The following is a 23824-nucleotide window of genomic DNA, read 5'->3' on the forward strand; positions in this document are numbered from 1 at the left end:
GGGAAGAAGGAAAAAGGGAGATTAAGAATGTTAGCTCGATGCATTCCCTTCGGCTGGAATCTTTTAAAGAGTGAGCTCATTCTACATCACCACATTCAATTTGCAAATGCAGTTCCCAACGCTATTCTTCATGGTTAATAACTGGGAATTGATTGAAAAGGGAGGTCATGCCGCTCTCCAAGCAGAAAGCGCCGAGCCTAATGGGGCCAGTGAGGAGATGGTTTTACACACGCGCGTTCGGTGGTTGTTTTATTAGATGTTTGCAGGTTGTGATTAACAGTATGTGGCAATTTTATTATTGAACAAACAATGCCTCTGACAAGCAGGACACGGCCTGCAAAGCGATGGCGAATGGTGCGAAGGAGAGATTGTGCTCGGAGCTTCCACGCGTTTATACTGGATAATTAGGGCAAATCATAAATTACTGTAGGAAGGGGAGATTTGTCTGTGAGTTGGTGTGGCTCTCCTTGAACAACTCGTCTGAAACTCGTAAATTATCTTGCTCAGGAAAATGACCTTTGAAGGAACAAAAGGAGTTCTACTATAGCGGGAAGAGGCCAAGCCTGGAGAGCGATGGCAGAAGCTGCCCTGGCCATAAACCACGCACTGCCTCCTCTCCAGCCCCATGTCAGAGAGCAGGATGCTGCTCCCCTGGCCAGCAAATCCACCCTCAAAGCAGTTCCTCTGCAGCTGTCCTTGGCTGAGCTGGGGTTGCAGGCAGCCTGGGCTGCAGACAGCCTTCCCATGGACAGGCATCATATACAGAGCATGGCATTTTCAAGGTCTTAACCTGTTGTCCGATGGGGAGTATTTAAAGCCAAGAGCCTTATTAATAAACTCCATCCAACAGTGGCAGCTGAGAGGGACTTTTATTGCAGAAACGCAGGATTTTGATGAAGCTTGGCAAAAAATAGGCCCAAACCAATCCTCAGTGGGGATTTTGGCTCATCCTCCAAAAGATGAATTAACTCCAGTGGTGGTCATTGCTGAGGAGAGACAACATTTTGTTGGCAAAAACACTCCCTCCTTCCCATGCTTTCTGCTTAACCCACATGTGGCACTTGGAAAGAGCAGGACAGATCCTGCTTCATTTACTCCAGATGGCTGCGCTGGCAGCAGGAAGGTTTCTGCAGGTCTACACCAGCCAGAAGGATCTGGCCGCAGTGCTGCTGTCACTAATAAGCCAGCAGAAATCTCAAGATCGATACTGATCTGAGGCTGCATATACCGTGAATGGGCACTTCGCTTGTGATTTCACAGCTGCCCTAATGGGATGTGTAATGCTCTTAGCTGGCCCTCATAGATCGTCCCCCACTAGCACTCACCTGGCTGTAGTTCAGAGCACACAGGAGGTGGGAAGGCTGGGGATGGGCACAGCTGCCCCAAAACCACACAGACAGCAGCCACCCAGGCCAAGACAGCTCCCAAAGCTACAGCAGCCACAGTGGTTTAAACAGTGAAGAAAACGGGTCTGCTCCATCACAGCCCACACGTGGACTGAAGGCATCTAACCTCCTTTCATTCATCTTCATCATTTCATTTATTTAGCGCAAAGCAGTTATTTGCTGGTACGGAAAGACAAGATATGGCTTTGCAGAAAGATCCCCAAGTCATCTCAAGTATTTTTCATAAAGCCAATTTATGGACTGTTTTTCTTCCCACTTTTCCTATAGCCTCCCAAAGGCTGCAAGCCCCCCAGTGACCCAAAGGAATGAGGACTATCCTGGTTCTTGCTCCCCTGCATGACACGTCCTGTACGCCGCTATGACAGTAACACAGAACCTGTTCCCATAGAGTTGCAAGGATCAGCTAGAAAAACAACAGCAACAACAATCTGATTTAATTTGGGGGTATGATGCTATAGCATTTCCCAGGCTAAGGTGAGATCAGTGGGTCAGACCCACAGCGGGAAGCTGCTTTGTGTTTTTATGCCTCTGGAGCTGACCTCCCACATACAAAGCCTGATGGAGGTGCTGAATACTTTATGTAATAATTTTTTTTTTTCACTGGATCTAATTCTAGCTGACTCAAATCCGAGTTCTTCTGATTGCAGAAAAACCTTCAAACAAGGAACAATCTAGCTAATAGTGCTTGCATAAATCATTCTCAAAATAATGACTATCTGTGGAGTGAATTCATTTAGCTAAATAGATGGAGGACCACTTTAAAGTTATTTAGTAAGATTAACAAAAGAGAAGGGAAATGAAAAACAGATAATAAATTGACGAGAGAAAGGGGGGAAAAAAATTGTATTAGAAACAATGAATTTGTTATAAATTCAGAATGTTAAGGAGAAATTTCCAAAAAAGGAGATTGGCACCGTGGTAGTTTGGCTGCGCTGGTGCTAAAATGTATTTTTAATTAAAAATACATGGATGCTAAGATGCATTTTAAAATAGATGGATAAATAGGTCCCCAGCCAGCGGTATATTTTTCCTTTTATGACTTTCAAATTTCACCAGTAATTTGTCATTTCCTCAGCACCAGAAAACACTTCACCTACTCCAGGGCTCCTTCTCCCATCACACTCCCATCTCAGCCTTTCTCCTTCTTTCTCCATCAGTTCTGCTGTGCTCAACCTCCATTCTGCTTCATGCTCTGATATGCACACCTCATCTCCTCAGCCTTCTGTTGAAAAGTGACCTGCAAGGCACTGTGTTACCCCTAACAGCCCTGCAGGGCATCTTGCAAACATCTTGTGTTGGTATCTTGTAACCGCAGTTTGCCCTGATTGAAGAAACCCACCTGGACCACAAAAGGAATACAAAGGCTTCATATCCTACATAAATCCCAGAGCAGGACCAGCACACTGTGATGCTTCTGAGGTCCATTCTGCCTCAATTCCACTTAACCTCTAGAAAAAAAAACCCACCATTTTCCACCCCTCTGAGCTTTCAGCGCCATGTTAGAGCAGCACAAAGCTTCAAAACCCTTCACCCACCTGCGCTGCTTCTGAGATGCAGCATTTCCAAATGCAAACGTATTCCAAGCCCACGTGTTTTGGACAGGCTCAAAACCTGCATTGTGGCTTCTCTCTTTCTTCTGTTGTGTTTGCTGCTTTGATTTATTTACTTCTCGTATCATGCTTAGACTTGCTAAATATAAAAGCTGTTTAAAATAACTCTGCAAAATATTCTCCGAGTCCTTGAGGAAAAAAAAAATAAAAATAAAAATACAGTGCCCAAATCTGCCTTCTCACGTTTTATGCTTTTAGCACATGCTGTAAATGGAATATTTCCATAAGACATATTTGTTAAAAATAATTTCCACGTGAAGTTGATTCGAAGCCAACAACCCCAGCAGGGCAGAAGAGGAGCTACCAGGTTGGCAGCGACAGGCAATGCTTTCCTGGAAAACGTCCCCAAAAGATGGGCACAATAATACACTGAGGGTGGTGAGGAATGGCACAGGGTGCCCAGAGAGGTGGCACTGCCCCATCCATGCAGACACCCACAGTCAGGCTGGATGAGGCTCTGAGCACTGATGGACCTGTGGGTGTCCCTGCTCAGTGCAGGGAGTGGGATCGGATAGCATTGAGAGGTCCCTTCCAACACAAACCATTCTGTGATTCTATGAAAATTACTGGAAGGTACAACCTGAAATGGGAGAAGAAGTTGGTCTCCATGTTCTCCCTTTGCTTGTGTCTTCATTGTCTCCACAATACAGATGGATGCTTGCTGAGAGGGAGCCAACACCAAAGAAATCGCCATGGCCATGATTTCCCTAGCAAGAGCATTTCCTTCCACAGAGCTGGAGTTTCATATCCCTTAACGTCACTGATGACTCTGTAGCCTTACGCAGTGAGAATGAGAGGAGCTTTGCTTTTACAGCTGCCTGCTACATTCTTACTTGTTTATTAGGTGGGCAAGACAAGACAAAAATAATGACTTTTCAGCTTGTTGCCAGTATCAAAAACACTTTTGGTGCAGATCTAAAACCTCAAAGGCTGCAACAGTCTGATTTCTCGCTGACAATTTATTCTTCTATGCAGAAGACAACAGAAAATTAAAGGCAAATAAAGCGCAATTTAACCAAAGAAGTACCTGAGTAGATTTAAAATGAATTAAAATGAATTTGTTCATTTAAATGACTTCACTGTAGGTCAGGCCCCATCAGAGTTAAAATTATTCTAATTGATTTTGTTGTTGGTAAATGTATTTATGGTGTGACAGAATACTTGAAATCACTGAGGCAAAGTGCTGATGGTACAGACTCGCTAATTTACTGGACAAAATGACCTTTCTTGCACTAAGAACCAAATCTTATGGGGGGGAAAAGTCTTTTAAATAGCTGCTAATAGTTTAAATGAATTACCCAAGCTGATGATGCTGAGGAGATGAATATATTAGAGGACTTAATGTACACGGGGATATATACAGAATATGTATGGGCTGAATATATTAGAAGATGCTTTGCATGAGCAATAATTTAATTTGGGAATGTTACGCATCCACTGAGGGGAAGTAAGCAGATGCCTTTTACACACACTAAGTGGTTTGACATTTCTCTTCCAGCCCTCAAAGACAACTGTTGGGCAGCAAACACAAGGTAAGGAAGTATAACCAAAGAGGCAAAACACTGCAGTGCTGTGTGGGTTCAGCTATCGAGCAGCAAAGTGCTCAGGATCTGGGACGCATGCAGGTAGTACAAGCAATGCCCACACGGGGCTACAACTGAATGAAACTAAATGCAAGAGGAAACTAGAACTAAGCAGTGCCTCACCCTGATCTAGCTGTAATTTCCTTGTGCTATGAAACTCCTATAATGTTCTTTACACAATTTATTGTAAATCACTCATGGCTTGTTTAATGCTCCACTGATTTTATCTTGATTTATTGCATTGCCACCCTGCCTGGTGAGGCAGCAGCCATGGCTTTACAGTCTTTAATCAGAGCCCAAACACCTGTAGTCTGCAATGGGTGTTCATCCTCAAGAGTACCTGCATAGTGCTCAGCATCCCATGAACCCACCTGCAATGGGGCCAGTACCACTCCTCTCCTTCCACAGCCACCAAGGTCCAGTGCTGCACAGTCCCTGCATACGAGCCCTTCTGCCAGCTCCTGTTATCCTTTGCCTTAATTCCATACATGGCACCTATGGAATGTGGGAGAGATAGGACAAGAGACAATAGCTTCAAGTAATGCTGGGGGAGGCTCAAGTGGGATATATGGAGACATTTCTCCTCTGGAAAAGCAGTTAGGCTCTGGCAGTGCTGCCCAGGGAGTAGTGGGGTCACCATCCTTGAAGGTGTTCCAGAACTGCGGAGACATGGGCAGTGGGCACAGAGGGATGGGGTGGGTTTGGACTTGTGATATTAGAGAGCTTTTCCAGCCTTACTGATTCTGTGATCACAGTCCAAGAGCTGTCCATGCCATCCCTAACACTGAAAGGCCTGTGTTCCTCAGACCGCCTCCAAAGCTGAAATCAGGAGAACAAAACCATTAACAACCTTAGACAGTGTCTTACCCAGACAGTCTATCTGGCTTTGCACAAGAAGCCTGTGACAGAGGAGCAAATCCAGGCTTCCCTATGCCTTAATGACAAAATGAGCTTCTCCCTCATTGGAAGTGACAGCCCAAGATGGTGACATCCAAGTGGTCTCTGGCTCCAGGGAGGTCAGCAGAAGAGGCTCTATATGAAGCATGAGACTCACAGAGTAGTGTCAGAAGGTCAGGGGAGCATCTTTTTCTCCCTCTTTGTGGGGCAGCTGACTTTACAAGACGCAGAGAACAGCTGCCTGAAAGAATCCTTTCATCACTTCAGACAGTGAACAAAGCCAAAAATAAATATTTCGGCTTCTGCAGTATTTAGAAAGACTTTATTGCTCCGAGGCCAAAATTTCAGCCTATCAAAGTCTCTTTACTCAGCCCGGGTTAAATGAGTAACTGATTTAGAACCATTAGAAAATACTGAACCAAATGCACAGTGAAAGTATAAAGCGTTCCCATGAAACTCTGCTAACTCCTGTCTCCAAAAACTGAAATAAGTCCATGCAGCCAGTCCCCAAGGGCACAGCCCAGAGCTCTGCAGGCCCCATACAAGTGCATGCCTTCACCACGCAGTGCCCTTGGCCCAGGGGTGTCCCTTGGTGGGGCTGTGGGAGAGGGCTGTTGCAGGGCTCCAGCTCTGCAAAGCAAAGAGCTGTGGGACACGAGGAGCATGCTGGCTATTTTAATCCCACACCGTAGACACTGAACAGCTGCACGTGCCGGGCACAGGATGGGTGCAGTCACGTCCTGGTTTGCAAACCTTGTCTGGGACACCTGGTCTGCTCCTGCCCTGCAATAGCACCGCAGAGCTGTGCAGGATGGATAGATGGACACCCAGAGGATGCAGGGCTTGCTGTCCTGGTGGAGGGCACCCTCTGCTCATCACCTTCTCCAAGGCCTGCAAGACATAGAAAATCTGAGCAGTAGTTGCTGGGAATAAACACAAGGCAGGGTCAAAGTCAGTTCTGCTACAAGGTTTCCCAGGCAGCTGCTGGAGGACTCTGCTACAAGGCTGGATGGGAATCATACATTGCAAACACATTGCATGTAGTCCCATCACGCTGCTGTCACCAGGGCTGGCTCATACCTGTGCCACAAGCAGGTCTGTAGGTGCAACTTCCAGCTGAAATCTCTGCAGCTGCCTCTTTGCTTTATGGCTAGCAGTACCAAAGTGAACAGGAATTATTTAAGGTAATCCTGAAAGGGAAGGAAGGTATACAATGTTTTTGCTGGGTAATTTAGAAGTGAATATAGCAAAATGCTCCAGGGTCTCACCTATGGGGCAACGCTGTGGCAGCCTGTATGGCAGCATGTATAGATCAGTGGCACACTGGCCTTTTCCATCATCTTTTTTTTCTGCATGCTGTAGCTTTCCAACAGTAGCAGGTACACAAGCCTAAAGAGACAGCACATGCTTATAGAAGTAAGGCTCTTGCTAGATTGAATGGGAGCCAGGCAGCTCAGGCTGCATCAATAACTGAGCAAGAACACAAGTCTTCTGCAAACTAAAAGTAAATGAATGCAAGAAGTCCTACTCCATCCCACCTTTGCCCTTCTATTAGCTCCGTATGTGAAAACGTTCTTATTTATAGACCTAGAGAGACAGACAAGTAAATAAAAGTGCAAACAAGCTAGAAGCAATAGGTTAAATGCATCTGCAGGACAAAGAACAGCTCGGTGGACGCAGCTAAACAGACATCAAGCACACAGAAAAACTGTTTCTGAATAACACAATTGCTGTGCTGAGGGACTGCAACTGGCTTCTGCTTGGGCACTCCTCTGTGGGCAGCCACCCCAGTGTGCTGCAGGTGTCTGAGGGATGCTGTTAACCTTAATGACCTATTGCACAGCTTTGTGCTGTGTGCTCCCAGTATAGTCACCTCCCCACCTGCTTTTCTTTAGCGGGAACTGGTCCAGCCATCGTATGGGGAGGAGGGAAGGAAATGCTGCTTTTGGAAAAGCAGGTATTTACCAACAGTATTTCACCTGTTAAGGGATATCCAGTTTACTTGAAAAGCTGAGCATTGAAAAGAGGTGATGATTTATAGGAGAAGAGTGGCAGCACATTTTATAAGGGGGAAGAAGGATGCTTGCTAAGCAGCCGAGATGCAGCAAGATTTGCTTTCACATTTGTTGCCACCTGGGTAATTCATAGGAATAAAGCCATCTTTTATCCTGCCCCAGTCTGTAGCTCATTCCAATTTCACCAATCAGGGTACAACAGTTTCTTCTCTCTTAGGCTGCATCCGCAGAGGGCAAAAAACAGGGACATCATGGCCATGGTCTCAAGCCTGAAACTGATCCGCTAGCAGGAGACTGAGTCCAAGTCACCTTATCCTCACTGCTGCTTTAAGCAGTCACATCACTCAGTAGCCAGCCTGCCTTACAAATGCTCTTTTGCAGAGATGTTTCTATTAGTTAAGGCTTCCCTGCTGGTGTACAAGTCAGCATTCAACATCCCCAAGGCCTCATGGAAAACACCACTGCTCTGCTCCTTCAACCTCGCTCATTGCAAAGGGATGTGCCTGTGACCCACCAGTGCTGTTAACTGTTCCCTTGGAATGAAGCACACTCGCTGTCTTAAATAACTCAGAAGAATATACTTCAATCAGCTATTGTTCATTAGGATTTATTAGCCTGAACCCAAGGGCAGGCATAGAAGCTAATTAGAATTATTATTTTCAGGTGACATGTATGAGGAGCTCCTGGGGATGTTTTCAGCCCTCCATTTTATGGCCGAGGTGCAATTTTCAGGGTTATTTTCTGAGATTATTTACTAGGATGGTTCTTTTCAATGATGCAGAGGGGCTGTGGTAGGACAAGAAGGAAAACCAGGCCCCACTGAGAAATTCTGGGGGGATAAATAGACAAAAGAACATTAATAACGGCGACGGTTTATTGCACTAAAGCTGCCCAACACAACCACTTTGATGCTCCCAAATTCCTGAACTGACCACAGATGGAGGATACAGGGCTCAGAGCCCACCACGCATTCATTTGTGCTGTGTTTCGGGCTCTGTACATGGTACACAGGCCACTGCTGCTGCTCCTCCCTCCTCTCCTTGCACTTCTGCCTTGTTGTATCCAGCCCCAGTGCCACAAAGCAGCTGGTAAGAAGCAGGTCCCATCTCTGGAGAGCTGCTGCTGGGCCAGGAGGTGGGCACTCGGCTCATCAGTCAACACAGACCTTTCCATTCACACAGGCAACATGATGCTGAGCACATCCCTCTATGTGGGGGCACCATCCTGCCTTGGTGCAGGGCTTTTTGGGGGTCATACCAGGATGCTAAGCAGCCACTCACCGCCCTCAGTTTGTGGCAGGGATAGAAGCTGAGAAGCAAATTAATGATGCAGAATTGACCTGCTCAGCAGCCGTTAGACAGTCCCCAAAGAGCTCACTGCTCCTAATGACACCTCCAGAGCTTTGCTGGAAAGGAATATGAAAGAAGAGCAAGATACCAAGCTGGTTCATCTTCGGTGACTGATTGATGCCAATGGACTCCACCTTGCTAAGCATTTTCAAACAACATTTGCAGCTGATGTCTTGATACTCGGAAATCTAAAGGACCTCGAAGAAATTTCCATTCACAAAGGTTGAAGTGCTTTTGATTGGAGCCAGCCCCGCACCAGGCAATGAGCATCCAGACCAGCCATGCTGGATTTGGGACTTTTGGACTTTAAATGCCTCAGTATGGATCCTCAGTGTCTCAGTCAGGCAGAAGGAGGAAAACAAAAGAACCCCCAAACACACACACACAAAAAAATAGAGTCTGAGGGAAAGAAGTGAAACCAAATCAAAGCTTCCTCGTGTAGAGCAATGAATATCACAGCTCTGCATAGCAGGACACACACTGTGCTCCAAGAGTCTCCAACTTTGGAGGCACCACTTCACTCCATGCCTTGATGTCTCCCTTTGGAGTAAAAAAGGATCAGCATGTGCCGTGCAGTGCCCAAAGGCCGCTGCTCGCAGGACTCCACCGGATCTCCATCTCCATATATTGTGTGCCCTCTGCTGGTGGCCTCTCTTTCCAGAACCGCAGCAAAACCCCACAGGGAAGGGCAGGAGGGACCCGGGTCTTCCCTCCTATTTTTTTGCAGAAGGATGATCAGATGTGATATGAGAGAAAGAGGAGCAACAGCAAAGGGAATTTCCTGCTGCACACTTTGCCTTTCTCATGCTCTCCGGACCAGAATGGTTCCTGCTGGAGCCCCAGCATCCCTGCAGTGCAGCATCAGCTCTTGCCAACCAACCACTCTCCTAACACAACTGCAACCCAGAGATAAATGGGAACAGAACTACAGAAGTTCCCAAAGTGGACTCAATGATCCTTATTGGTCCCTTCCATTTGTTAATGCAAAGCACAGATTAGAAGAAAGTACTCATGGCTGTGTTGTGTCTCCACAGGCAATGCTGGTGAAGGATGGCACATCAGCTGGGTTCCACCAAGGTCACATCAGCCGTGCTCACCACCTTAGCTGTGCAATATGAATTATTGGGTGCTTAGATTTGGTTTGCATGAAAACCCAGGCAAATTCAGCAAGTTTTGCATCACTAATCCTGCTAACCCCTCCTTCTTCAGCCCTTTCAGTCTGGACCTTGCATACGTGGTGCTATGGGGACAGGGCAACCTCATGCTGCTGCTGCTGCTGCTCCAGCATTTGCTATGACCACAGCATCATTCAGCTCTCCTCAAACCCAGCAAAAGCCTCTCTTCCAACTGCTAATTTCTCAGGTTGTTTTTCAAGTTTTTATTATATATTAATATTTGTTCATGCACCAGCATTGTCTTTTAGCACAGATGATTCACTTCTTTTCATCCACTGAAACATCCCCAAAATATTACTTAACCAAAAGCCAGCCAAAGAAGAAATGCATTTTTCTTTTGTGGAGGGAACCAGTTCTCCTACCAACAAAAAATATCAAGTCATGCAGGTTCAATGTGCTTTTGTAAGACTGGATTGGACCCGGTCCTATTTTCATCCCATTATTCTTTCCTTCACAATTTGTCTAAAGCTTTGCAGACTGTGAAAAGCCACTCGCTGCCTGGATTGCTTTTCCTCCTCCTTTCATAGAGAGTACTCTGTTTGCCATTCTACGGTTATAGGAACCACTCCTGAATGGCAGATCTGTGAAAAGACTTTGCCAACAGATTTATTAATTCTTTTGGCCATCTCCTGCCCTTTCAGGGCCTATGCGCAGAGGCTCTCCCACTTCCTACACCAAGGCCTGTTTCAAACCTGAATTGTTTTCACATCGTTGAGTTCTCTCTAGCCACCCCTATGCTTCCTGCTCCTCGTAGCACCATTCTTGCCACTATAGATGAGGAAAATGCATGTGACCCCAATGGTCTCTCCATCCCATCACCTCCAGTTCCTTACAGCCCATTTTCCCTGTTCCTCTCCCCTCAAGACCCCACCTCATGCAGGACTCAGCCCACCCCAGCACCAGGTGGCTTTAAGGAGAACGCATTGACTTCCACACTGAAAATGGAGGGGGGGTGGGGGGGAGAGAGAAAGAAAGCAACAAAACAAGGCAGAAAGCACTATAAAAAGATCTACGAAGAGACTAATGACACTGTTTAAACAAAGCTGTCTCCTGCGATAGTGCTAAATCCTTTTTATGACCTTTCAGCCTTCTAGAACGGTGTATAAGACAATTTGGCTGGGCTCACTGACAGCCAGTAACTGTTCAACTTGGTACCAGGAGTCTCATTACAGAACAAATAAGGCCCATTTTACTATTCCCCCCCCCCCCCTTATAAAACATTTAACCATTTCCCTCCTGAGCTGATTCACCAGAGAAACTGGAGAGAAGGAAACATTCTCCGGGAGCAGCATCACAGGAGCTGCTGGGGGAGATGAAGCATATTCTGCATGTGATTACTGCATAAATGATGCTTTGATCACCGAAAGCAAAGAGCAAGGAGATAGTTCTAACAGTCCGAAAACACATGAAAAGCTAATGTAGGAAGCAGCTTTAATACATGAGACAGTGGCACAGTATTTACTTTGTGACCTTTAGCGAGTACGGGCAGTGCAACAACAAGCTAATTTAGTGGAAATAAAATATCACCAACAAAAGAAGGCAGAAAAATTAACCCAAGAGCTCCATGGCAGAGTGAGAGGAGGAGATGCTGGGGCTGGAAGCAACACTGTGCATGTATGCTGGGAACTAAGCCCTGCAAAGCACTAGGGGAGCAATGGGTGCTCAGCAGCTTCTGCAAACAGTGATTCTGTGATTATAAGCAAAAGTCCCAAACTAGAGCACCTTTAAAGCACTAGCAACTATGCCATCAGATACAAGTACAACAGCAGCCTTTGGGGAGGTTTTGCAGGGACACCTCCAAACAGCACAGGAGGGTGGGAGGAACTGCAGACATGTGGGCAGAGTCCCCAGATGGGCAAATCAGGTGAGATAACATGAAGGGATGGAAGGGAGCAATGACAACATCTGGGAACTACATTTTCAAGAGAATTTTGAATATTTAGGGATAAGAAAGAGCAAAGATGTACACACTGTTCTTTTAAGGTTTCCCTATTGGCTGTTTGAATCTGATACATTTAGAACTATGGAATGAACAAGTTTCTGTTTCACACCAGCAATGCATAAGGAACCCCAAGAGAAAAGACAAGGTCCTGCACAGGGCCACATGCAGGTAAAGTTCCTGTCCCCACAGCTACACCCTGCACGTTTGCAACACTTCATTCTCAGAAGGAAAAGGCAAGAAATCCTTCAATCTGCAATGCCTATTCCTGCTTGAAACCCACAAGGAGAGCACTTGCTATATGCCATGAAGCCACTGAGAGTAAAAAGTGCCCCACGGTAAAGAGGAAACTCCCCAAACAAATCACCGTGGCCAACATCTACCTTGGGAAAAATAGTCTGAGCAAGTAGATGGAAAATGCCACGTTTTGATCAAAATCTCTAACCAGTTAATGGCCCATGTGGAAGAAAAAAAATAGCATGATAAACACTCACAGAAGGACAGTGCCCATCAGCTAATTTGTGCATGATGAATAATTCAGCCACGTCTATTAAAAAGGCTTCAGATGACTGAAGATGATGATGCAGGGATAGGAAGGAGAGCAGCCACCTCGAGATACCACTCTGCACCAGCTGAACCCGGTATCTGAAAGCTGAAGAGAGAAGTGATGGAGACAGCAAGGCAGGAAATGAGAGCAAAAGGAACTCCTGCTGTCCCTAAGAGCATCCTCCCATTGATGGCATGGAACATTTCCACACTTAGATTTGCTTTTCCAATCATGACACACTGACAGAGACCTCGAGATTGGATGGGCTACTTCCCAACCTCTTCCATGAGGTCTTTATTAAGGAGGATGAAGCCAGATCACATCTGAATCATCAGGACCTCCAGAGGTCAAATCTCACATTTCTTTGCAGAACATCCACAATATGCAGCAAGCAATGGAGGCAATTGGCTTCATTCATCCAGACTATGTTAATGTAACATCAGAGAAAAGCTCTGGGCCTCCATCTTCCTAAGCAAAGCTTCACTTCAGCCCACTATAAGCAAGTTTGCTTTTTCTTCTTTCTGAGGGCTCAGCATTTCTCAGACTAGGGTTTTCAACCTGAAATGGGGTCATGAAACCTTTTCAATGGGGTTACCAGCTCTGGGCAACCTTGTGTTTATTCCCAATAATCTGCAAGGCTGAGTTCAGGGAGGTATTTTTGGTGTTGTGGCAGGACAGTCCAGCATAATTTAATTTAAATTTATCTTTGTTAGCCAGATCTTTGTCTGCCTCCTCTTCTGGTCAGCATTATCGCTTGGCCAAGGCTGGCAGGAAATATCTGCGTTGTGCCAGCAGCAAAGGAAAAAATGTCTGCTTACAGATAAGTGTGGGATAGCAGTGGGAGCAAGAGAGGGTCACAATAAGGCAAAATTGTTTCCTGACCCTAACGAAATAGGGTGAGAGACCTGCAGGCTGGCCCCAGCTTCTGACACATACTGTGCTTATGCACATATAGAAAGGCTTCTGGTCCTGGCCAAAAATCATTTCTTTTTCAGGTGATCAGAGCACAGAGGAGATGCAGCATCAGACCCACTTATCCAAACTAACACAAACTTTGTGCTGTTTGCTATGGGCTGGGAGCTCCCCAGTCCTTCCCTTCACATTGCTGTGGCCAGAAGCATCCCTGGCAATGCCACTCACATGGGATGTGCTCTGCTCCACTTTAGGGCTCCTTTCCATTGTCACTGTGATCTGAGGGAGCATTAGTAGGACAGTGACAGTAGCCTCATACATATGAAATACACCAAGGGTGAAATGCTTAATAAACCATCACATTTGGAGCCTTCTTTCCCTCTCATTGGTCATGTCTGTCTTGACTTATTCCTGCTCCATAAAGGAAGTGGCAGGATTTAATAGTCTTTTATTAGCATGCCAGCTTTTAAAATGGCCAAAGCCTTATTCATAGGGTAGGTTAAAAAAGAAAAAGGAAATGCAGCACATTCAGGAGAAACCCTTCTCATTTCAGCCAGTGAAAGGGTTGAAATAAATGTGGCTATATGTGCCTGGCCCCTTTCTGTCACATTTGGAGATGAGCTGTCACACTTTCTCTCCCCAAGTCAATCTCATTTTTTTCCCTCCTTTCCATACTTCATGCCCTACCACTCTACAAAGCAGCTCGCTCGGGGCGTTGGGGATCTCATGCCCCAGTATGAGAAAGGCAGCAGCAGGATTACAGGTGCAGAGAAGCCCCACACACTTTTAAGTTAGGGTCTGCCCCACCACCACCCCTTTTTACTTCCCATTCCTTTGGATACCTATACTCAAAAAGAGGTCCATTTTATTAGATTTTGGTTGGGTTTCTTTCCTTTCAAATCACCAAAAGCACTCATTATCTCCATTCTTTTTGTCACCCACAACTGAAGAGCTGGCTTTCAGGTAAAGGGGGATACCACTCCTTCCCCAGAACACAACTTTACAACCCAAGGTTAATAAGAGAGGCATCCAACACTCCCAAAGCTTACCCACCCCACAAGCCACATCTAAACAATTCCTCCTGGTCCTCAGTGTTTTTCCTGTCCACCCTGAATTTATGCAGCAGTTAAGGCTCATATTTGATATCCAAGCCCCCAGCTCAGCCTGACAAAGGCTGACCCCAGCATCCAGATCCAACCTCTGTCCTCATCAGCACCAGCACATTTCTGAAATGAATCCTCATATCAAACATATTAAGTTATTTGTCTTAAACAGATAGTCCATTAAAAGACATTTATGTCATATAAAGATGAGTGTTTCTTCTCACGCTTACTTGGAAGGATTAGACAGGTTCTTCCTTCTATCTCCCCAAGTTTAGTTTTCTGACCAATCTCACATCTTATTCTACACCTTTCAGATTTTGGGGTTCTGCCTTCAGTTGAGAAGCAGCATCTACTCTCTGACTGTCTTGAATGGGAAAAGCCAGGAAAAAAAAGCCTTCTCACATCCCAGTCCAGACAAAGGAAGTTCCCTGATGCATCCAGATTTCTATGGGCTCGTTAAGAACAGATCTGAAACTTGGAGCCATACCCTTCATTACTGATTACACTACCTTAAGAAGCTTATTACCTTTAATTGGCTCAGAGTCGCACTGAAAACATGGAGCTGACTCCACTCTAATCCACTCAAGCACAGCCTCTAGGTTTCAACTGGAAGCAGGTTTTCACCCCAGAGCCTCTTAGAAGCAAAATCTTATTTAGGTCAGAAGTGACATTTTCCTTTCTGAAATAGTAGGCCAAATGCCAATGAAACTGGAGCATGTTAGTTGGAGCAGCCCAGGGATTTACTTTACAGTGCTGTGTAGTACACCCATGTGAACACTGGGGAGAGAAAAAAAAAGCAATCTGCTGTGTTAAACTTCTGACGACTTATTCATTGGCATCGGTTGAACATCAGAGTTTCCACCCCAGAGAAAATCCTCATTACTGTTAGAAGAAATCCCCTCCAGCCCCATACGGAACAAAGCCCCACACCAAGACTTTACCAGTAGCCCCAATCCAGAGACACTCACGCTTGCTCTTTAGCTATCACAATACATACGAAAGGATTTTATGGAGTCCAGATGAAGAGCTCAGCTTCAGAAAGTTGCATTTCAGTATAAATCTGCATGAAAGGACCAGGACTGGGAGTGGTTAATGGCTGCACAGTGCTGGGATCCCAATGTTTTAGCAGCTGCTTGAACACACACAGCCCCTGATAGTGACTACCCTGGTGATTCCAGGCATCCCCACACAAATCCCAGTGCCAACAAGCTGATCAACTCCACACTCCAGATTCTCCCAATGAAATGCTCCAAAAGCAAGTTGACTTGAATAACAGAAACCATCAAGCTCCTGCCTAAACCAAAACTACAGACAGCAACTTATCAGTCCATGTAGCTTTATTAGCACAGCCTGACTGCAGGCTTCTTCCCAACAGCATCTTGAATCAATAGCTTAATTGCCTTCTTGCCTTGTTTGGCTTCTGGTTAAATTCACTGATGAACCCTGCAGATGAGGGATGAGTTAAACCTTCACTGCCAGACTCAGAAATCTCCCTGATCTCCACCTGTAAAGGCAGCAGGCACAAGGAGATGTGCCACGAGAACAACCCAGCCCTGCAGCACCCAGGGAGTTCTCCCCACATCCTTATTGCCTGGGAGAGGAAGGAGCAGGGGGACACGAGCACATGCCTAAAGATGAGCTGATCATTGATATGGATGCTTCCCACAACAGTTTATCACTGTTTTTTTGGCTGCCTTTTCTTCCCTAGCCAACCCTTGCACTTGGAAACAGCCCGGCACCATCTGATCTGCACTTGTCCTCCAGTAATGATATTTAACTATTGATCACTGTCACTGACAGCTTGCTTCCTACTTTTGACCTACCTAAAGTAATTGTTTCCTGCAACCATGGCAGCTTTGAGGGGGCTTTGTAAGCTGCCCACTGGATCCTCTGTTAAGACAGTCCTTGCCAGATGAGGCAACTGGCTTCAAATGTGTCATTAATCCCATAAATAAGATGTCCCCGTTAGACAACTCCTGTCATGTCTTTGTGATTTGTTGGAAGGCAGCAATACTTCTGTGCCTCTCTAAGTATTAATCTCCTGGAGAGACCAGGAAGGCTATTTTAAGTGTGACCTGCAAAGAAAAGACAGTCTTTTGAGTCCTTTTGTCCCTTAGATCCAGAGAACAGGTAAGGAACTGGACTGTGTGTGTTTCCTACTTCGAGCTAATGGAGGAGAGGAAATTTATGGTACTTGAGGATATGGATTTCAATTCCTGGAAGATTGCATGAGGGATGAGAGAAGCTGGATTTACAATTTCCAGTTATCAGGGAATCGTAACTTATTAGCAGTCAATCACAGAGTTAAATGACAAAAGAGATTTCTGGCTGACTTAAGAGAACATTCGTACAGCATTAGGGAAGAGGTTGGTAGAGGAAGCATCACCAAGTCCTAACATCTAAGATTAAAAACAAGACAGAGGAAAAAAAAAAGATGGCAGTCCAAAGCAATACCTCACAATTCAACATTTCTTATGTGGCCCAGAGTTGAAATGAAGGGACACTTCATTAATAACACTTCCCAACAGATCCTAATAACAGCGTGCCCTTTAGCACACAGCACAGCCAAGGGCAATGCAAACAGGGGTCCAAGTTGTGACCCAGGTATCACAAATGGTCCCATAGATGCTTCAGAGAGACTCACAGCACAGGACGTGTCATTGCCTTTGATGTGGATGCAGATGTGTATCCACAAAGCAGCACAGAAATGGTTTCATCCTTGTAATTACTCCATTGTGATCCTAGGGGGTACATCATACATTTACAGCAACTTCTGCTGTACTGGTGAGGCTCCAAGCAGTGGCTTCTTAGACATGGCTTGATGAAGTCTGTAGAACCAGGGACCTGAACTGCTCTGGACAACAAGGACAACCAAGAACAAACCACAGAGTTGGTTCCTTTTGAAGATCACCATCAGAGATGCTTCTAGCCATCCCATTGGGAATGGAGGAAGGCTTTTCAGCATGAAAGCAGCTTAGCTGCCCATCTTACATGAGGTTATTCTTAGACAAGAGACACGCACTTGTCTGTGTGTCACCTCGCTTGTATTTAAACCCTGTTCAGAGGGCATTTTATTTCAAGAGGGTTTAAACTCACACGCTGCACCAGAGAGAGTATTTCATCCTTGAAATACTCCTCCAGACAGGAAAGTTTTCCCACCAAAGGTTACAAGAAACCAGCTTCTGACATTTAATCATGGTGATTTGCTTCAGCAGGCTGGTATAAAGTACCACTCAGCATAAATAAAGACATCAATCTGGCTGAAATTTCCCAACTGCTCCAATTTCACAGGGCTAAGGATGAGTAATGCTCTGGTCTTGACTCCAGCTGGAGCATCTCGTGGATGAGATGGTCCCTATGGTGAATTTGGGGCTTCAAGAGAAGCTCCAATTCCTCCTAAAACAAACAAGGGGCAAAGGTTTGCTCCATGCTGCTGTCATGCTGTACAAGGTCAGCATTCAATGCTCTCGTATGTGACAGCACGGGACCAAGCAGTATTGGCCATGCCCAGCCCTAAATCAAAGCTGTTGACTTAAGGCTGCTGTTTACAATGGGAAAAGCTGTGGCAAAGGGGGAACATGACTACAAGAGCATCCCTGGGGATTCTGGGCTGGCAGAACAAAATGACATGTAAATCCATTTCACTGGCAGAGACCTCACTATTTGAATAAGTTTAATATTAAACTGACTCAAACTTAGGAACAAGCCCAATTATCAAGGCAGTTCACATACTCAGACCCATAGGGCATGATGTACCTTCAGCTGTGTTGTCAGGGTTTCTAACAGCTCATAGTCTGTGGCTTTGAAAATTGCTCTGAAAGATGCTACTTAGCCTAAAAACACCCTGGAATGGACACAAATACAGCAGGCAGGATGAGCCTGCTGGCATATAAAGTTTGGTTTCCTCATGAGTGATGTGGTCCCTACTTTCCCCAGTCATGAGCCTCCATCCATCTCTCCTATTTAAGAGAGTTCACTGTTTCAGAATTTTCTTCGCATAACTGACTGTGAAGACCACAATCTGAGAGGAAGGAACACAAAACCACTCACTGTTTGTAGTTTTACCGCAGGAGCCAGGGGTTTAAAGCATAGCATTTACAGGCCACTGCCCACAAAAAGACATCAGTAGAAGGTCACAAGCTGCACTGCTGGGGGGACTCAGGCAGCCCTGCAGGGCTTGACTCTAGACACGCTTCATGGCAGAGGTTTGGACTTCTTTCTCTGCTGTCCCCTAATAACAGCTTATAAGCCAGAAAGGCCAACAGCCCTGTGATAAGTTGCCTTAAACCACACTGAACAGCTCCCTAGGAGACAGTACATGTGTTAACTCAGCCTCTGACCAGCTCATTAGAGGTTAAGAGCCAATACTGAACATAAGGTTGAGGTCCCTTCATCTGTAGGAGAATAAAGCACAAAGAGGAGCATGGAGCCCATGCTGTGTTCTGACAAAGGCCTTTGGTTACCCCAGAGGCCCAATGAGCCAACCAGGAGAGAGCTCCTCACTCTGCTGTGCTCCAGGATCCCCTGAGCCCAACCTCAACCCACCCCACCATAAGCACTGACCACATCCCTCAGTACCATGTCTCCACAGTTCTGGAACAGCTCAAGGGATGGTGACCCCACCTGGGCAGCAGTGCCAGCATGATTGCTCTTTTAGGGAAGCTTTTCCTAACATCCAAACTGAACCTGGAAGAAAAGTCATGGACCAGGATGACTGAAAGCTCAAAAAGAAGCACTATTCAAACCACCTAAACTGCTTCAACAGCGCATACACGGATGTATTCCTTCAAGAAACAGTGGGAGATGCATCCGAGCCACCAATTACTCAGCACAGAAGGGAAAGCAGCAAGGCATGAATGCTGATGTCCCAAGAGGGAGTAAGGAGGCTTTGCAGGAAGCACAGCTCCCTGCATGGCTCCTCGGCTTCCTCATTTAGGAGGAGAGACAAAAGGTTGCATTCCCAGCTCAGCCCCTGAGCAAGAGATAATTAGTAGCTCATTGTTTTAAATCCTAATAAGCGCTCCCCAAACTAACTAACCATGTTGGACATAATATAAAAATGGTTCTGGTGAAAACGTAATTTGTGGAGCAGTCTAATTAGTTGGCCATGAGAACAAGGAGCCTGTGCAGCACTCGCTGCTGAGGGAGACCTATTTGCACAAACCCCAGAAGGCTGCCATGTAATAACAAGAGCCAATTTCTTCATTTCCTAAAGATCCACTAGTGAGCAGCCTCCAGTCTTCCTTCCACCATTTGTGAGCCCTGCAGTTAGCTAGATAGAAGAGTTAATCTCTCCTCTTTGAGCGGAGCAGTGGAAAACAATCTTTTTGGAGTTTTCACAACAGCTGCCCAGGGAGCTGCTGCTTCACAACAAGAGCAAGAAGGGGCTCAGCTGTGGGTTCAGGCTGCTGCAGCTCCTATACCAAACTAGTACAATGCCTGGTTTCTCCAGGAGAAGGGACAAGAGTTGTGTTCTGACATAAGTGCAGGTCTGGAAGCACTGTTTGCTTTGGCAGCCAAGCTTTTAATTGATGCAACACCTTCTACCAGTACCCAGTTCGGAAACCTTTCCCTCTGAGCCCTGAAGGCATGAGACAAGGGGAGACTGCTTTCTTCAGATGGCAGCGCTTTAAAAAGTTCAAACCTATGTTCTTGACAGCTTCAACAAAGCAATTACAGCCTGAGTGAAGGTTACCAGTACCTGTGGTCTTGGCACAGCTTGTCTTCTTAGACACCAGTGAGCAGCAAATAAGTGTTTTGTCACAAATCAAGACTGTCCTAGAAAGGCCAAAGAATGGTCTGCAGCATCCTCAGTGCCACTTGTATTAATAGTAGAATCACGAGGAGCAGCACAAGACAGAGATAAGAAGATAAGATACATTTACCACCCCCCCCCCCCCACACACACACACACACTGTGAAGCTAGCATCCTAGCAGACCACAAAGCTTACGATCCTATCAGCTTGGGGACATGGGCATTCTGCATAGGGCATTGCTTTCAACACTTAGTGAAATGTAGTGAAATGAGAGAGGGCAGGAGGATTTCCCAAGTAAGGCCAGCTTTCCTGTTTGGCCAAACCACACAGCAGCTCTAGAGATGCTGTAGACTGACAGTGCTGCAAAGCCAGGGAGCTCCCATAGCAATCACACACCTGAAAGGGGACTCTTTATCCCAGAGGCAGCCTATAAGGACTTCAGACCTTGCAGAATCACAGAGTATTTGCTACATTCAAGATGAACAACTTCTATTTCTCCCTCCAGAGGCAGCTGTCCCTGAGAGCTGCAGCTCCCTCTGACCTTGTGCACAGACATCACTGCGCTGAGCTCTGAGGGCACCAAGTGACTTTGCAGCACACAGACAGCTCAAAGTAAATGGGGCTTATGGAAAAGTTACTCAGGCACTTCTGAGCTTATAACCATCCCCGCAGCTGTAGGATACCTGGGCTTTGTGCTCACCTCTGAAATATTTATGCACTAATGAAGGTGGAGGCAGAGGAAACTCTGAGGTCACTTAGAGAGGTAAACTCCTCATTGCAGCTGAAATAGCTGAGACAGCAAGTGAGTCGGAAGCAATCAAGAGCAATTAAAACATGCCTGTACTACATAACATTTACTTGTTATGCTACAAGGGTCCAAAAAAGCAAAACAAAGGGGTTTTGCCAATTCTTTCCTACTCCATTACCCTTGCAACCAGGAGAGCATATAAAACACCTCTGCTTCGCTCGCTGTTCCCTGTGTGTTCAGCTCAGCTCTCCCTTGTCTCAAAAGCTTAAAAGCCTGTTTTTCCCTTTAAAAGCCAACTTGCCTGCCAGGTAGCTTCTCTTAATCTCTCAGCCTTGGCTAGAAGCCTCTCTAGGCTGCTGAAAGAGATAGCTACTTACCCTTTGTTCTTGCGACAAGAAAAGCCTCAGCTATCAAATCCTTCCAGATTCCTTTGTAGTCTGAGGACTCTAAAATGGAAAGAATAAAAACCATGTATCAGTCTTACAGATTAATCACTACTAAGGCTAGTGGTTAGACCAGCTTACAGCCATGTCTCACATCTCTGCAAAGCAAGCCTTTTACCAGACAGATAGCTATGAGATATAGCCATTCATCTCAGACAATGAGCATTGTGTCCTTCCTAATGTCAGCAGCAGACCTGAGAAAGGAGCTAGAGGTGAAGCAGAGGCACGTCCAGCTGTGGCTTTCCCCCCCAGGTTGGTGGAGGTTCCCCAGGAGCTGAGCAATCAGGACCCTGACAACCTCCATCAGCAGGAGGGACTGATGACTACCTCCCATTGGGATGGGTGGGAGAGGTGTGTTCGTACCAGCCTAGGGCTGCTGCTTTGTTTTTCTATGGCATACAGGCAAGGTGTTCAGCACACTGTGGTTTCACAAAGTATGTCAATTAAAGAAGTAAAAAAAATAAAAAGCACATTGCTCCCATAGAGGCATTTACAGAGGCTGAGAGCTGATCACAAAAAAAAACTGCAAGCAAAAATAGCACCCCAAACTCTCAGTTATTCCAGAGCAAACAAAGACTTTTTCATTATGAAGTTCTCTGCAGCTTCCATGGAATTGGTTCAAAGAGCTTTTTTTCAAAGTCATTTTTGCAGAGAGCATTCAGCACGGTGGGTGTGAAGAGGTTTGTGCCCCCCAGTGTGTCCTTGCAGTGCTATTTTCCTGCCTGGAAAGCAAAGCAGACCACCACTCAGCCAGTTCTGCATCAGGAGGATCTCAGCCCTCCTGGCACAGGCCCCTAATGCCTCCAGTGCTTGGAAACCCTCATGCATCCTGACAGCAAGTGTCAGAGGCAGCCCCAGAAGGAAAGAAAGCACAGTCACACAGTCAGCTCCAGTCAGCATTTCACAGCTCAGTGTTAGACATACTGGATCCTCGTTCCTCAGCAGGGCTGTGAGTGACTCCAGCTGCTGTCACTTTTCAGACAAAGCCTTCCTGAGAACAATTCTTTTGCTTCAACCTCAGTTCAGCATGCACCAATCTCTGAAGCATCATTAGCTCCCCTGCTGCAGCACTGCTCATCACCAAGATCCCTGTCCTCGTGCCATCCTCCTGCAGCTGCTCCTTCCCCACCCACAGGATGCGTGGTTCTGATCCCTGTGCCTTGGCAAGTAGCTCATCCTCCCTCCAGCAGGATGATCCATGTCACCAATCCTTCTACCACTGCAAAATGTTGCTGCTTTCCAGAGCAAAACATTTGGAGCGAGTACTTAAGCAGAGGTTAACAAAGTCCTCTCTGCTGAGGAGCAAATCTTCTCCTGGGCTAAGCAGCACTGTCCCCATTTCATGTGGAAGTAACACTACAAGTAAGCAGCTGCTGTAACCATTAGAGCAGAACGCATTACAAAGATACCAAAAAGCCTTTGTAAGCTATTTTCTCCCGTCTCACCCTCAGGCAATCTATCATGTTAGATCAGTCCAAGCAACCCCAGTGGTCACGTTTCATCCACTCCAGCCAGATGATACAAAAGCAGGTGCCGGTGTCACTGCACCCTGAAGTGAGCCACACTGGGTACCTTCATTGTGATATACCATGGATCTGGGCCAGTGGCTAGAGAGGCTTATGCTGGCAGCATCCATGCAGGTTCAGTCTCACTGTCACGATATTCCCCATTCATTATCAATTTCCTCTTCCAGTGCTCAGTCAATATTAAAGACTTTGAAATGTATATGTAGTTATGGTCCAGGAGAGAGTCTCCAGAGAAGCAATTTGCTACAAATACTGAGCTACTTAGAAATATTTATATATGCTAGGAAAGGATTAGGTTTCATTTAGCTTTTTCTCCACCTTTGAACTTCCTTTAATGCAGTATTAAACCCAAGCTACAGTAAATGGTTCTGAAGTTGTAAAGGAGAAAGACTTGCAGAACAAAAAGATAGTTCAGAGAGGAAAAAGGATGGATTGTTCAGTGTTTTCCAGATTATATCATAGCAATTGAACTAAAGGGTGCCCAAGATATCAGCCCAACAATCTTTACTCACAGTACAGTGTTCCCAAACTAGGGAGCATCACAAAGAGACACAGGAATCCTACAAACAGCTTAAAAGTGTGAAACCTATGAGAAGGACAGCCTATATCTAGTGTATTACAGAGGAGGCATTCAGAACGGAGCTGCACACCTCTGTGTGAGAACAATTCCATTTTTAAGGGAAGAGCACCATATTATTCACAACCTCCGACCAGACCCTGTGCAATAGCCAGAAGGGCTTTCCCAGACCCTGAAAGGAGGGAAGGAGCACTGGCACTGTATTTGCTTGGCTGTTTGCAGGCGTGGGTGGCCATA

The 23824-nt window shown here is 45.9% G+C and overlaps 1 long non-coding RNA gene across 2 annotated transcripts; it reads right to left on the reverse strand.

Moving 5' to 3' along the window:
* Positions 1-5300: 5300 nt before the first annotated feature.
* On the reverse strand, positions 5301-21483 carry LOC140258790 (uncharacterized). 2 transcript variants are annotated; one of them, XR_011905291.1, is made up of 3 exons: positions 21419-21483; positions 6577-6686; positions 5301-6387 (listed from the first exon to the last, which is right to left on the reverse strand). It is a non-coding gene; the product is annotated as an uncharacterized lncRNA (long non-coding RNA). The 2 variants fall into 2 exon arrangements; XR_011905292.1 differs by lacking the exon at positions 21419-21483 and adding an exon at positions 6765-6844.
* Positions 21484-23824: the final 2341 nt, after the last annotated feature.

This window comes from Excalfactoria chinensis, chromosome 14 (assembly GCF_039878825.1).
Source record: "Excalfactoria chinensis isolate bCotChi1 chromosome 14, bCotChi1.hap2, whole genome shotgun sequence".
In the NCBI taxonomy this organism is placed as follows: domain Eukaryota; kingdom Metazoa; phylum Chordata; class Aves; order Galliformes; family Phasianidae; genus Excalfactoria; species Excalfactoria chinensis.